We start from the raw sequence: 10,097 nt of genomic DNA on the forward strand, positions 1-10,097 counted from the left end.
ATCATGGAAAGGATAGTCAGATATAATGTTTTCTTTTTTACTTTTAGCAAGGTGGTGAGATTGTGTGGCATGTCTGGGACCCCATAGTGGGGTGGTTGCTGGGTCTCTGGGGTGGGATCTGGGCTTCAAACCTCGACTGCCCCACAGAACACTTTTGAATAGGGACAGAATGAAAAAAGAGAAAAAATATAATAAATGGTAGTAGAGAGGAATGGATGGATGGAATTACAATGAGCAACAGCAAGTGTGGAAAAATATGGAAGTAAATTCTCTGACAGACTTAAGATAAGGAATGTGATCCACCCCAGAGAAAGAGCTAATGGTATCAGAACACAGACTGAAGCACATTTTTTTTCTCTTTATTTCTCCTGAGGTGTTTTTCTTTTTGTGGGGGATGGGGGATTATTTTTATTCTTACAAGACTATTTTAGTAATGTGTAAATAAATGAAAATGTAAATTTTAAAATAAAAATGATACAATTAATAAATAACATATATTGGGGCAGCTAGGTGGTGCAGTGGAGGGGCAGCTAGGTGGCTCTTGGGCAAGCCACTTAACCCCATTGTGTTGCAAAAACATAAATATATATATATATATATATATATATATATACACATATACATATACATATATATATATATATATATATATGTATGGAGAGAGAGAGAGAGAGAGAGAGAGAGAGAGAGAGAGAGAGAGAGGAGAGCATGCCAATGATGTTTGGTCTGTTTCTGCTGAAAGAATTCCAAGGAAGAGACACACACATTCTCTTGTGGAAAATCATTTTATTTGTGGTGAACTCATATTGTTGATAAGGTAAGAAATCCCCCCTTCTTGTTAGCATGACCAGTCATGATACAGTACCTATTGAAGAGTTTGCTACTATAATTTATCACACATTTTCTCTATTTATGAATCTCTGATCTCTATAAATATGTCCAGGTATCCTACATCTTTAAGAGATGCTTATTTGTTGAATATTCTTGTTCTAAATTTATCTTTCTTTACTTTTGCAATGAACCCCCAATAAAAAAAGCAGTTAATGATCTTTTCTTATGTCTCATTTTTCTTAACTCTACAGCTTTGGTCACTATTTTGTACCTCATCCTTCTAGATACTTTCAATTCTCTGGTGTTTTATGATATTACTCCCTCTCTCTTAACTTCCCTTGTCTCTCTTCCTTGGAATGATGCAATCAATTCTATTGGTACTTTCTTACTATTGAACCAACCCTGCATGCCTAATAAAAATCCTACCTGGTCAGAGTCTATAATCCTTTTGATCTATTTCTATGGTTCAAAATTTCTGCTTCAATATTCATTAGTAAAACTGGTCTACAAACTTATTTTTCTGCTTTAGCTATTCCTTAGCTTTTCACAATATTTGTGTCATAAAGGTAGTTTGGATAAACTCTTTCTTTACCAGTATTTCCAAATACTTTATCAAGTACTAAATTCAATTATTCTTTAAATGTTTGGTAGAATTCACTTGTGAATCCATTTGACTATGGAGATGGCTAAATTTTCTAAATTTTCTAAAATTTCTTTATTCCAAAAATTATTTAGACATTCTATTTCTGCTTCTATCAATCTAGGTAACTTATATTTTTGTAAATATTCATCAATTTCGCTCCAATTGCCAGATTTATTGGCGTGTAATTGGATGATATATTTCCTTAGGATTGGTCCAGTTGCTTCCTCATCTTCTTCATTCACTTTATTCATTTTTGATACTGAATAATTGGTTTCCTTCTTTCTTTTTTTTTTAAATCAAATTAACCATTGGCTTATCTATCTCATTTTTTTTTCATAAAATCTTTCCCAGGGATCATTTTTTTACTTTTAGTTTTAGTATTCTCACCTTGATTTTCAGCATTTCCACTTAACTGCTCAATTGGGGGATTTTAATGTGTTCTTTTCATAGGTTTTTTTTTTTTAAAGTTGGATGTCCAATTGATTGATCTGGTCTTTTTATTTTATTTCTATTTTTTGAAGCACATTTTCCCCTAACTATTGCTTTGACTAAATTTTATAAATTTTGAAATATTGTCTCATTGATATCATTCTCTTTAATGAGAATATAGATTGTTTTTATGATTTGTCCTTTGGCCAACTTATTCTTTTAAATTATACTATATAATTTCAAATTAATTGTTTTGGGGGTTTTGCAAGGCAAAGTGGCTTGTCTAAGGTCATACAGATAATTATGAAGTGTCTGAGACTGGATTTGAACTCAGGTCCACTTGACTCCCAGATTGGTGCTCTAACCACTGCACCACCTAACTGCCACCTCCAATTTATTTTAATCTATCTTTCCATTATTCACTATTCTTTTTTAATATAATTTTTATTATTTATGTTCTTTTAAAAAGCACTCGATATTTCAGCCTTTCTATGTTTGGTTTTGAGATTTTTATAGTCAGTTTTTATGCAGGTACTATGAACTACCAAGAAAAATTGTTTTATTCCTTTTTTGTTCCCATTTAGTTTTCTCATATCTAACTATTCAAATATTCTATCTACATAGGCTAGTTTCTTCCTACTTTATTTTTGCTTATATTTATTGAGATTGGGGAGGGGCACAGTAGAGATCCTCCACTACTCTAGTTTTGCTATATCTTCCCATAACTCTTTAAGCTTCAGTAATAATTTGGATGCTATGCTACTTGGTGTGTGTGTATATATATATATATATATATATATATATATATATATATATATATGTTTAGTATGGCTATTGTTTCATTGTTTATAGTACCTTGTTTTAAATCTAAGAAAACATTTTTGAAGCCTTTGTTTACAAAAACTTTAAAAACAAATGATACCTTTTGTTTTTAGAGTAACTTCACTAAAAGATCACCCAGTTATAGCTTCACAATTGAAGCAGAAAATTACAAGGGAACAAGCCAATCTTGCAAACAGAACTTTGGGCTTACTGACTTGTGGAGTTGCTAAAACAAGAACTAGTTAACTATGACTCAATTAGGGGGGAAATGAAGAGAGATAGCCATGGAGGGGTAAAACCAAAGTTGCCATGAAGCACTTCTTCAGTCCCAAAGCCCATAAAGTGACCAATCCAAAACCTATCTGGTGAGTGAGTTCCAAAGTCCTTTAGGGACCATGAGAAGGAGTTCAACTCTTCAGGAATGCTTTCTGGGGAACTTTATCAAGTCATCAATTTGTAGCACAGTAAATAGACTCTGGTTCATAGGTCCAAAACAAAAGGGTACTGTGTAAAACTGGCAAATGATCAACTTTCAGGCTGGAAGCAAGGAAAATCCAAACTTCTATTAAAATGGGGCATCTGAATCACTCACTAAAGAGCAAAATTTATGATCTATAATTCCAAATAGCTTAAACGTTTACTACATGAAACAGACATAAAACAGGGCTATAAGTTATAGTCAATATTTGTTATTCTGGGAATAGAGGGAAGTACTTTGAAATACAAATGAAGACCAATTAGATACGTTTACCAAAAGATTGTGCATGATATGGATGTTTCTCTTGGCCACACATATGCTAACAGATGGATTAATTATAAAGCCAAATGTAACCTGAAGACGCTTATATTTATCAGCATGTGTCAAAAGAATGATAATAATTAGTACTGAAAGGCAAAAGAGAAAAAGGCTTGAAAATGGAGGGCAAAAAAGGAAAAAGTTCTACTGTCCAGAGGATGTAACTGGAGAATACCTATATGCAAGTGCATAAACCTATATCCAAGGCCTCGTGTCCATCTATTTCACATCATGACTGCTTTTATTTATTTATTTATTTGTTTGTTTGTTTGTTTGTTTGTTTGTTTATTTATTTATTTATTCATTCATTCATTCATTTGTTTGTTTGTTTGTTTGCATCCACATGCACATGTACCTTTTTAAGCTAAAAACTTTCCTTCCACCCTCCCTTCCTACATGCCTCCCTTCAGTGGTGTACAGTTAGTTTAACACTGTATACAGATAGATAGATAGATAGATAGATAGATAGATAGATAGATAGATAGATAGATGAACATGTTTACAGATTAGTTAATTACAGTAAGAGGAATTAGGATTAAGGGAGATACATAAGACATAATTTTTATAAAATGTTCAGCAGATTCTGAAGGGCTGAGGTTTGTGTTTTTTGGCTATATTTTGTTGTGTTTTGTTTTTCTTCCTCTGAATGGGGATAGCATTGTCCATAGCCAGTCTAATACAGTTGTCCTAGCTCTCTGAACTGCTGAGAGGAGCTTCTTCTATCAGGGTTGTTCATCTCACAATGCTGTTATTAATGTGTACATTTTTCCCTTGGTTCTACTCCTTTCACTCAGCATCAGATCCTGTACCTCATTCCATGCTTCTCTAGAGTCTGACCATTTATTGTTTCTTACAGAAAAATAGTATTCCATGGTATTCATGTATCATAATTTTTAGGCATCCCCTCAATTTCCAATTCTTTGCCCCTTCCATATTTTGGAACAAATAGAACTTTTCCCTTTTTTATGATTTCTTCTGGATATAGACCTAGAAGTGGAATTGCTGGCTCAAAGGGAATAAACATTTTTATTGTTCTTTGGGCATAGTTCCATATTACTCTCCTGAACTCTTGGATCCATTCACAACTCCCCCCAGCAATGCAGCAATATTCCAATCCTCCCACAACCTCTCCAACATCATTTTCCCTTTTCCTCATCTTGCCCAATCAGATAGGTGTGAGGTGATGATGTCTCATTGCTGCCTTACTTTTCATTCTCTAATCAGTAATGAATTGGAGCATTTCTTCATATAATTATATTTAGATTTAATTTCTTCATTTGGAACCTGTTTATTCATATCATTTAACCATTTATCAATTGGGGAAATCATGACTGCTTGTTGACTTCCTCTTCATTTACATTCCCCATAGCATTCTGTACATGGGAGCCCACATTAAGACCAGACAAGTGCTCAAAATACTTGACAGTATAAATGTGATCTTCAAAAAACATATTTCTCATTTTGCAAAAGGCCATCCCATTTAGTACTGAGTTGGATCCTACTTAGTGCTGTGATCCTATCTGCTCCAACACCAGCTGCTCAGCCACTTCCTACAGGCCACTTTTGATTTTTTGCAGCTCTTTATGAGATATTGGTGCCATAAGTGATCAGGAAGAATAACTTGAGGCTCTCCCAGAAGTCCATGTCTTCTTCAGGCAACTTAGTTGGTAAGGATTTTGATTAAATAGAAAAAAGTCATAACCATTGTGAAATGAAAGCTATTTGTCACCCTCCCACAACACACCTGTCTAATGTCATGAGAAATTCTGAAAAATACTGTCTCTCAATTTTATTTTTAGGTTTTTGAAAGGCAGTGGAGTTAAGTGGTTTGCCCAAGGCCACACAGCTAGGTAATTATTAAGTGTCTGAGCCCGGATTTGAACTCAGGTACTCCTGACTCCAGGGCTGGTGCTCTATTTACTGCGCCACCTAGCCTCCCTACTGCACCACCTAGCTGCCCCCTCTCAATTTTTTCTTCTTCTTCATGCTTTATAAACTGGGTTCCCAAGGTCATTAGGAGCTCCATGGAATCCTGGGCACACATGTCCTCCATTAAATTAAACTTATTTAACTACCAACTTGAAGTTCCTGGAGGATATTCTCCTTATTCATAATGTTAATCCAAATTGAATTATCTTTAGCAAGTTTACATTACATCTCAATATTTGGTACTGATAACATTACTTCTTAATTCTTCAATGGGTCTTGCAACCATATCTGAAATCATATTTTGTTGTCCATGGCAACATAATTATACTTCCATATAACATGATGAGTTTTCTTCATCTCCTCATTCTTTGATTATGATCTATGGTTGCTACTGACAATGTAGGGACATAATTTCCTCAAGTTTACCTTATGTCTATGTATATTCCTTTTACCTATTTTATTGAATTACAAATATAATTTTCCCATATAGCAATGTAAATAACTTTGCTCTATTGAATGTCATGTTTTATTTTCCTCTTTTACCTATTTATTTTTTCTTTGTTCTTGATATTGGAGATCAAATTATTGGTTTAATTTTGACCTTCTTATGAAAACTTAAAATCCATCTATTTTATTGAATTATCATTTTTTCCTTGAGAGATTATGCATAATTTCATTAAGTGATTCTTGGTTGTAGTCCTAGAATTTTTGCTTTCTGGAAAATCATATTCCATGCTGTCTGATCTTTTAATTTTGTTGCTACCAAGTTAACTGTAATCCTGAGTGTAGCTCACTGATATTTTATTTCTATCCTTCTGACCATTTAAAAGTATTTTTTGCCTTACCTAATAGTTCTGAAATTTGGCTATAATGTATCTTGAAGTTTTTATTTTGGATTTGCTTTCAAGAAGTGATTGGTGAATTCTTTCAATGCATATTTTCCCATTTGATTCCAGGATACCAGGACAAATTTTCCCTGATTATGTTTTAAAAGATGCTGTGCAGGTCTTCATTTTGATTGTGACTTTCAGGTAATTCTGACATTATCTTTCCTAGATCTATTTTCTAGATCTGCTGTTTTTCCCATGATGTATTTTATATTTTATTCTATTTTTTTCATTCTTTTGAAAAGAGCTAGTAAGTACCACTTGTACTTTCTTTTTTATTTGACTAATTCAACTTTATAGAGTGGTTTTCTTCAGTGTCTCTTATGCCACTCTAATTTCCTTTCCCAAATTTTCTTCTACTTCTCAGTTTGATTATAAAGCTCCATTTTGAACTCTCCCATGAGTTTTTTCTGGGCTTGAGACCACTATGTTCCTTTCAGGTTTTGCCCACATTTGACAATACTGTCCTATTCTGAGTTTGTTTCTTGATATACCCTGTCACAATAATAACTTTGTATGGTCAGATTCTTTTTTGATTCTTTTTTTCCTTATTTTTTTTCCTTTTAAAAAAATTTGATCTCTACTTCTGGGGCTACAGACCTTCCTTGTTTACCTGGTACCATTTTGATTTTGTCTTACTCACAGTCCATTGCAGTGCTGAATGGGTGGGGCTAGCTGGTGGTACTAGCAGCCATACAGGGCTGGCTGCTTATCTTTTGCTGAACTGGGGTTCTTTATGCTGATCTTTGTAATGTTCTGTGGTTGGTGATATGTTTCTGCATTTCTGTTTGCTGGGGGCCATGCCTAAGCACATGGTCATCTCAGACCTGGAGTCTGATCATTCTGGCTATGCTGAGGTATCTTGGGGGGAGTACTGTGTGGAGTTGAGAAATGCTGGTGTTGAGATTTTCCTGTTCCATCAGTAACTGGGATTCAGGTTTTTTGTTCATTGATTTGCTAAGGTGGAGCTTGCTTCTGCCTTGCTGGAAAGCTTCCCCTTTTAGCAGAGTGAGACATAACTTTCCTGTTGATTTTCCAAGTTTCTTAGGCTCAAAAATTGATTCACCCCATCTTTTTGCTGGTTCTGCTATCACAGAGTTTGTTGGGGGGGGCTCCATTTTATGGCTGTTTGGAAGTAATTATGGGAGAGTTACAGCAATTTATTCTTTATTGTGCTATCTTGGCTCCTGGAAATCCTTTCAACTTTCTTCCTCTCTCTCTCTCTCTCTCTCTCTCTCTCTCTCTCTCTCTCTCTCTCTTGCTCTCTCACTCTCTAGCTCTCTCCCTCCCTCTCTTCCTCCATCCAACCATCCATCCTCAAAATCTTTTTAGCTTCTGCCCACTGACTTACTTAAACTACCCTCTATTATATTAGCCTCGCTTCTATCTTTTTCCTCTTTCATTCCTATTTCCCTATTGGGTGAGATAGATTTATGTATCCATACTGAATGTGCAAATTATATTGTATTTGAGTCAATTCCGATGAGAATAAACTTAAATTACTAACTGCCACATTCCCCCTTTTCCTCTATTTCATTAAATGCCCATTAAATATCCATCTAATAACCAGAAAGATCATGCTTCATTTTTGCTAATCCTAACTTTTTGACTTAGGGAATATCATTCCAAACCTTCTGATGCATTATTGCAAAAGGTGCTAAATCCCCTCTGATTCTGACTGTGATTCTACTAAATTTGAATTGTGTTCTCCTTGATGCTTACATTATTTTATTCCTTGAACATGGAACTCTGGATTTTGTCTATAATATTCCTGGGAGTTTTCATTTTGGGATTTTATTCAGGAGATAATTGGTGTATTCTTTCATTTTCTAGTCTACACTGTGGTCCTCTGGTTATTGGATATTAGATTAGTTTCCCTTGACAATTTCTTGATATATCATATCAAGGTTCTTTTTCTTTTGATCATGGCTTTAAGTAATTTTTAAGTATACCTTAAAGCCATGGTCAGTAAGTTATTTTCTTCTCTGTTTTTTCCATTACTCTGACTTTTTTTGTATATATATATATATATATATATATATATATATATATAATATATATATCTGCATGTATGTATCTATTTATCATGGAGTCAATAGCTTCCTCTTTCCCAGCTCTAATTTATAGGAAGTCATATTCTTTGGTAAGATTTTTTTTATCTGCTGTTCCATTTGACTAATTTTGCTTTTTAAGGAATGCTTTACTTCAGTGAATTTTTATGTCTTTTTTGTCATTTGGTCAATTCTGTTTTTAAAGATGTTGTTTTCTTCATTTTTATGTCTTTTTCAAAACTATTAACAATTTTTCATAATTCCTTTGTGTTACTTTTATTTACTTTTTTCTACATAATTGATTTTGCAATCCTTTTTAAGTTCTTCAGCTTGTTTTCAATTCATATTTTCCTTTGAGATTTCCTTGTAGCTGCTTTGACATCTTTGTCTTCTTCTGGGTTTGTTTTGATCCTCCCTGTCACCAGAGAAGCTTGTTATGTTCAGGCCTTTTTCTTGTTTTATCATTTTTCCATATTATTTTTTTATTTTTAACATTCATATTAATTTTTTACTTTAGCGAGTAGTTCAAGGGGCACTCTCCTATGCTTAATGTGTTTCTCACTGCTATTTTTTCAGAGTTAGTCCTGAGGCTTCGTATGTTTTTGATGCTTCCCAATTTGTGAGATCTGGAGAAACATGTGGTCACTGCTTCTCTGACTTTTCCATTGTTGTTACCTAGAAGACACTTGATCTCTAATATAGTCACCAACAATAACACTTTTCCTGGTTCTAGGATTGTGATCAGGTCCCTTGCTCTCCTGATGAGCAACTGCTAACCCTTCCTTCTTAGAATTAATATTAGGGTCCTTAATCCCCTGTAAACAGCTATATGCATTAGTCTCCACTCTGGAAACACAACTATGTCTGCTTTTCCTCGGGGAGAGCAAATCCTGTCATTCCTTTTGTCCGTAGACTTCAATACAGAATTGCATTTATGTAATAGGGTTCTTAACTTAGTGCCTTAAGAAAGGTCACCTGCAATCTTTTTCTCACAAGCTGTCCAAACCTCCACCATCCATGGACTGAGATCTTCAAAGTTGCTATAGCAACCAAAGCAGCTGTCTTCAAGGTCTGCTCTGGAGTAATAGAGAAGTTTGCAAAGTATAACTCAGTCATCATTCTAGAGGGACAGACCTTCCCTGCTGACTCTGAAATTGTCTTAGGCTTCGAAATTGCTTCTTCGGAACTTTTTGGGAGTTGAGTTACCAAGAGTCTAATATAATTGAAACAACTGGATAATGATGAAGCAACTCCCATTACCTGAGAAACTTTATATTGTGTCTTCAATCACATGGCTTGGCTATATTTAAGGGGGCTTAAGAAGGAAAGATCTAAATGATGTATTCTGAATTCTATATCATTAATTGTCAATCAGAAGCCATTAAAAAATTGCTCAAGATTTTTCTCTGTCACCTTGGTAATTGTTATAAAAGATCTTGTCAGTCCATATTCGATATCCCTGGTCACTAAGAGAGGACAATGATTAAATTTATTAGTTACTAATCACCTAATTAATAAACTGATTGAGCTTAGAACTTTCTCAGTTTTTCTTACTTTCTACCATAACATGACCACTGCCTGTTCTAGGTCTTCTCATTTTGCTCTTAATTACTGAAATAGGTTTATATCTGGTTAATCTTCCTCAACATTCTCCCCTTTCTAATCTTCATCATACTCCCTATCCCCCTTATTATCAATATCAAATTCAT

The 10,097-nt window shown here is 34.3% G+C and overlaps 1 pseudogene; it reads right to left on the minus strand.

Moving 5' to 3' along the window:
- Positions 1–4,846: 4,846 nt before the first annotated feature.
- Positions 4,847–9,504, minus strand: LOC141505138 (CCR4-NOT transcription complex subunit 7 pseudogene; annotated as a pseudogene).
- Between the last annotated feature and the right edge of the window lie 593 nt (positions 9,505–10,097).

Source organism: Macrotis lagotis, chromosome 1, assembly GCF_037893015.1.
Source record: "Macrotis lagotis isolate mMagLag1 chromosome 1, bilby.v1.9.chrom.fasta, whole genome shotgun sequence".
In the NCBI taxonomy this organism is placed as follows: domain Eukaryota; kingdom Metazoa; phylum Chordata; class Mammalia; order Peramelemorphia; family Peramelidae; genus Macrotis; species Macrotis lagotis.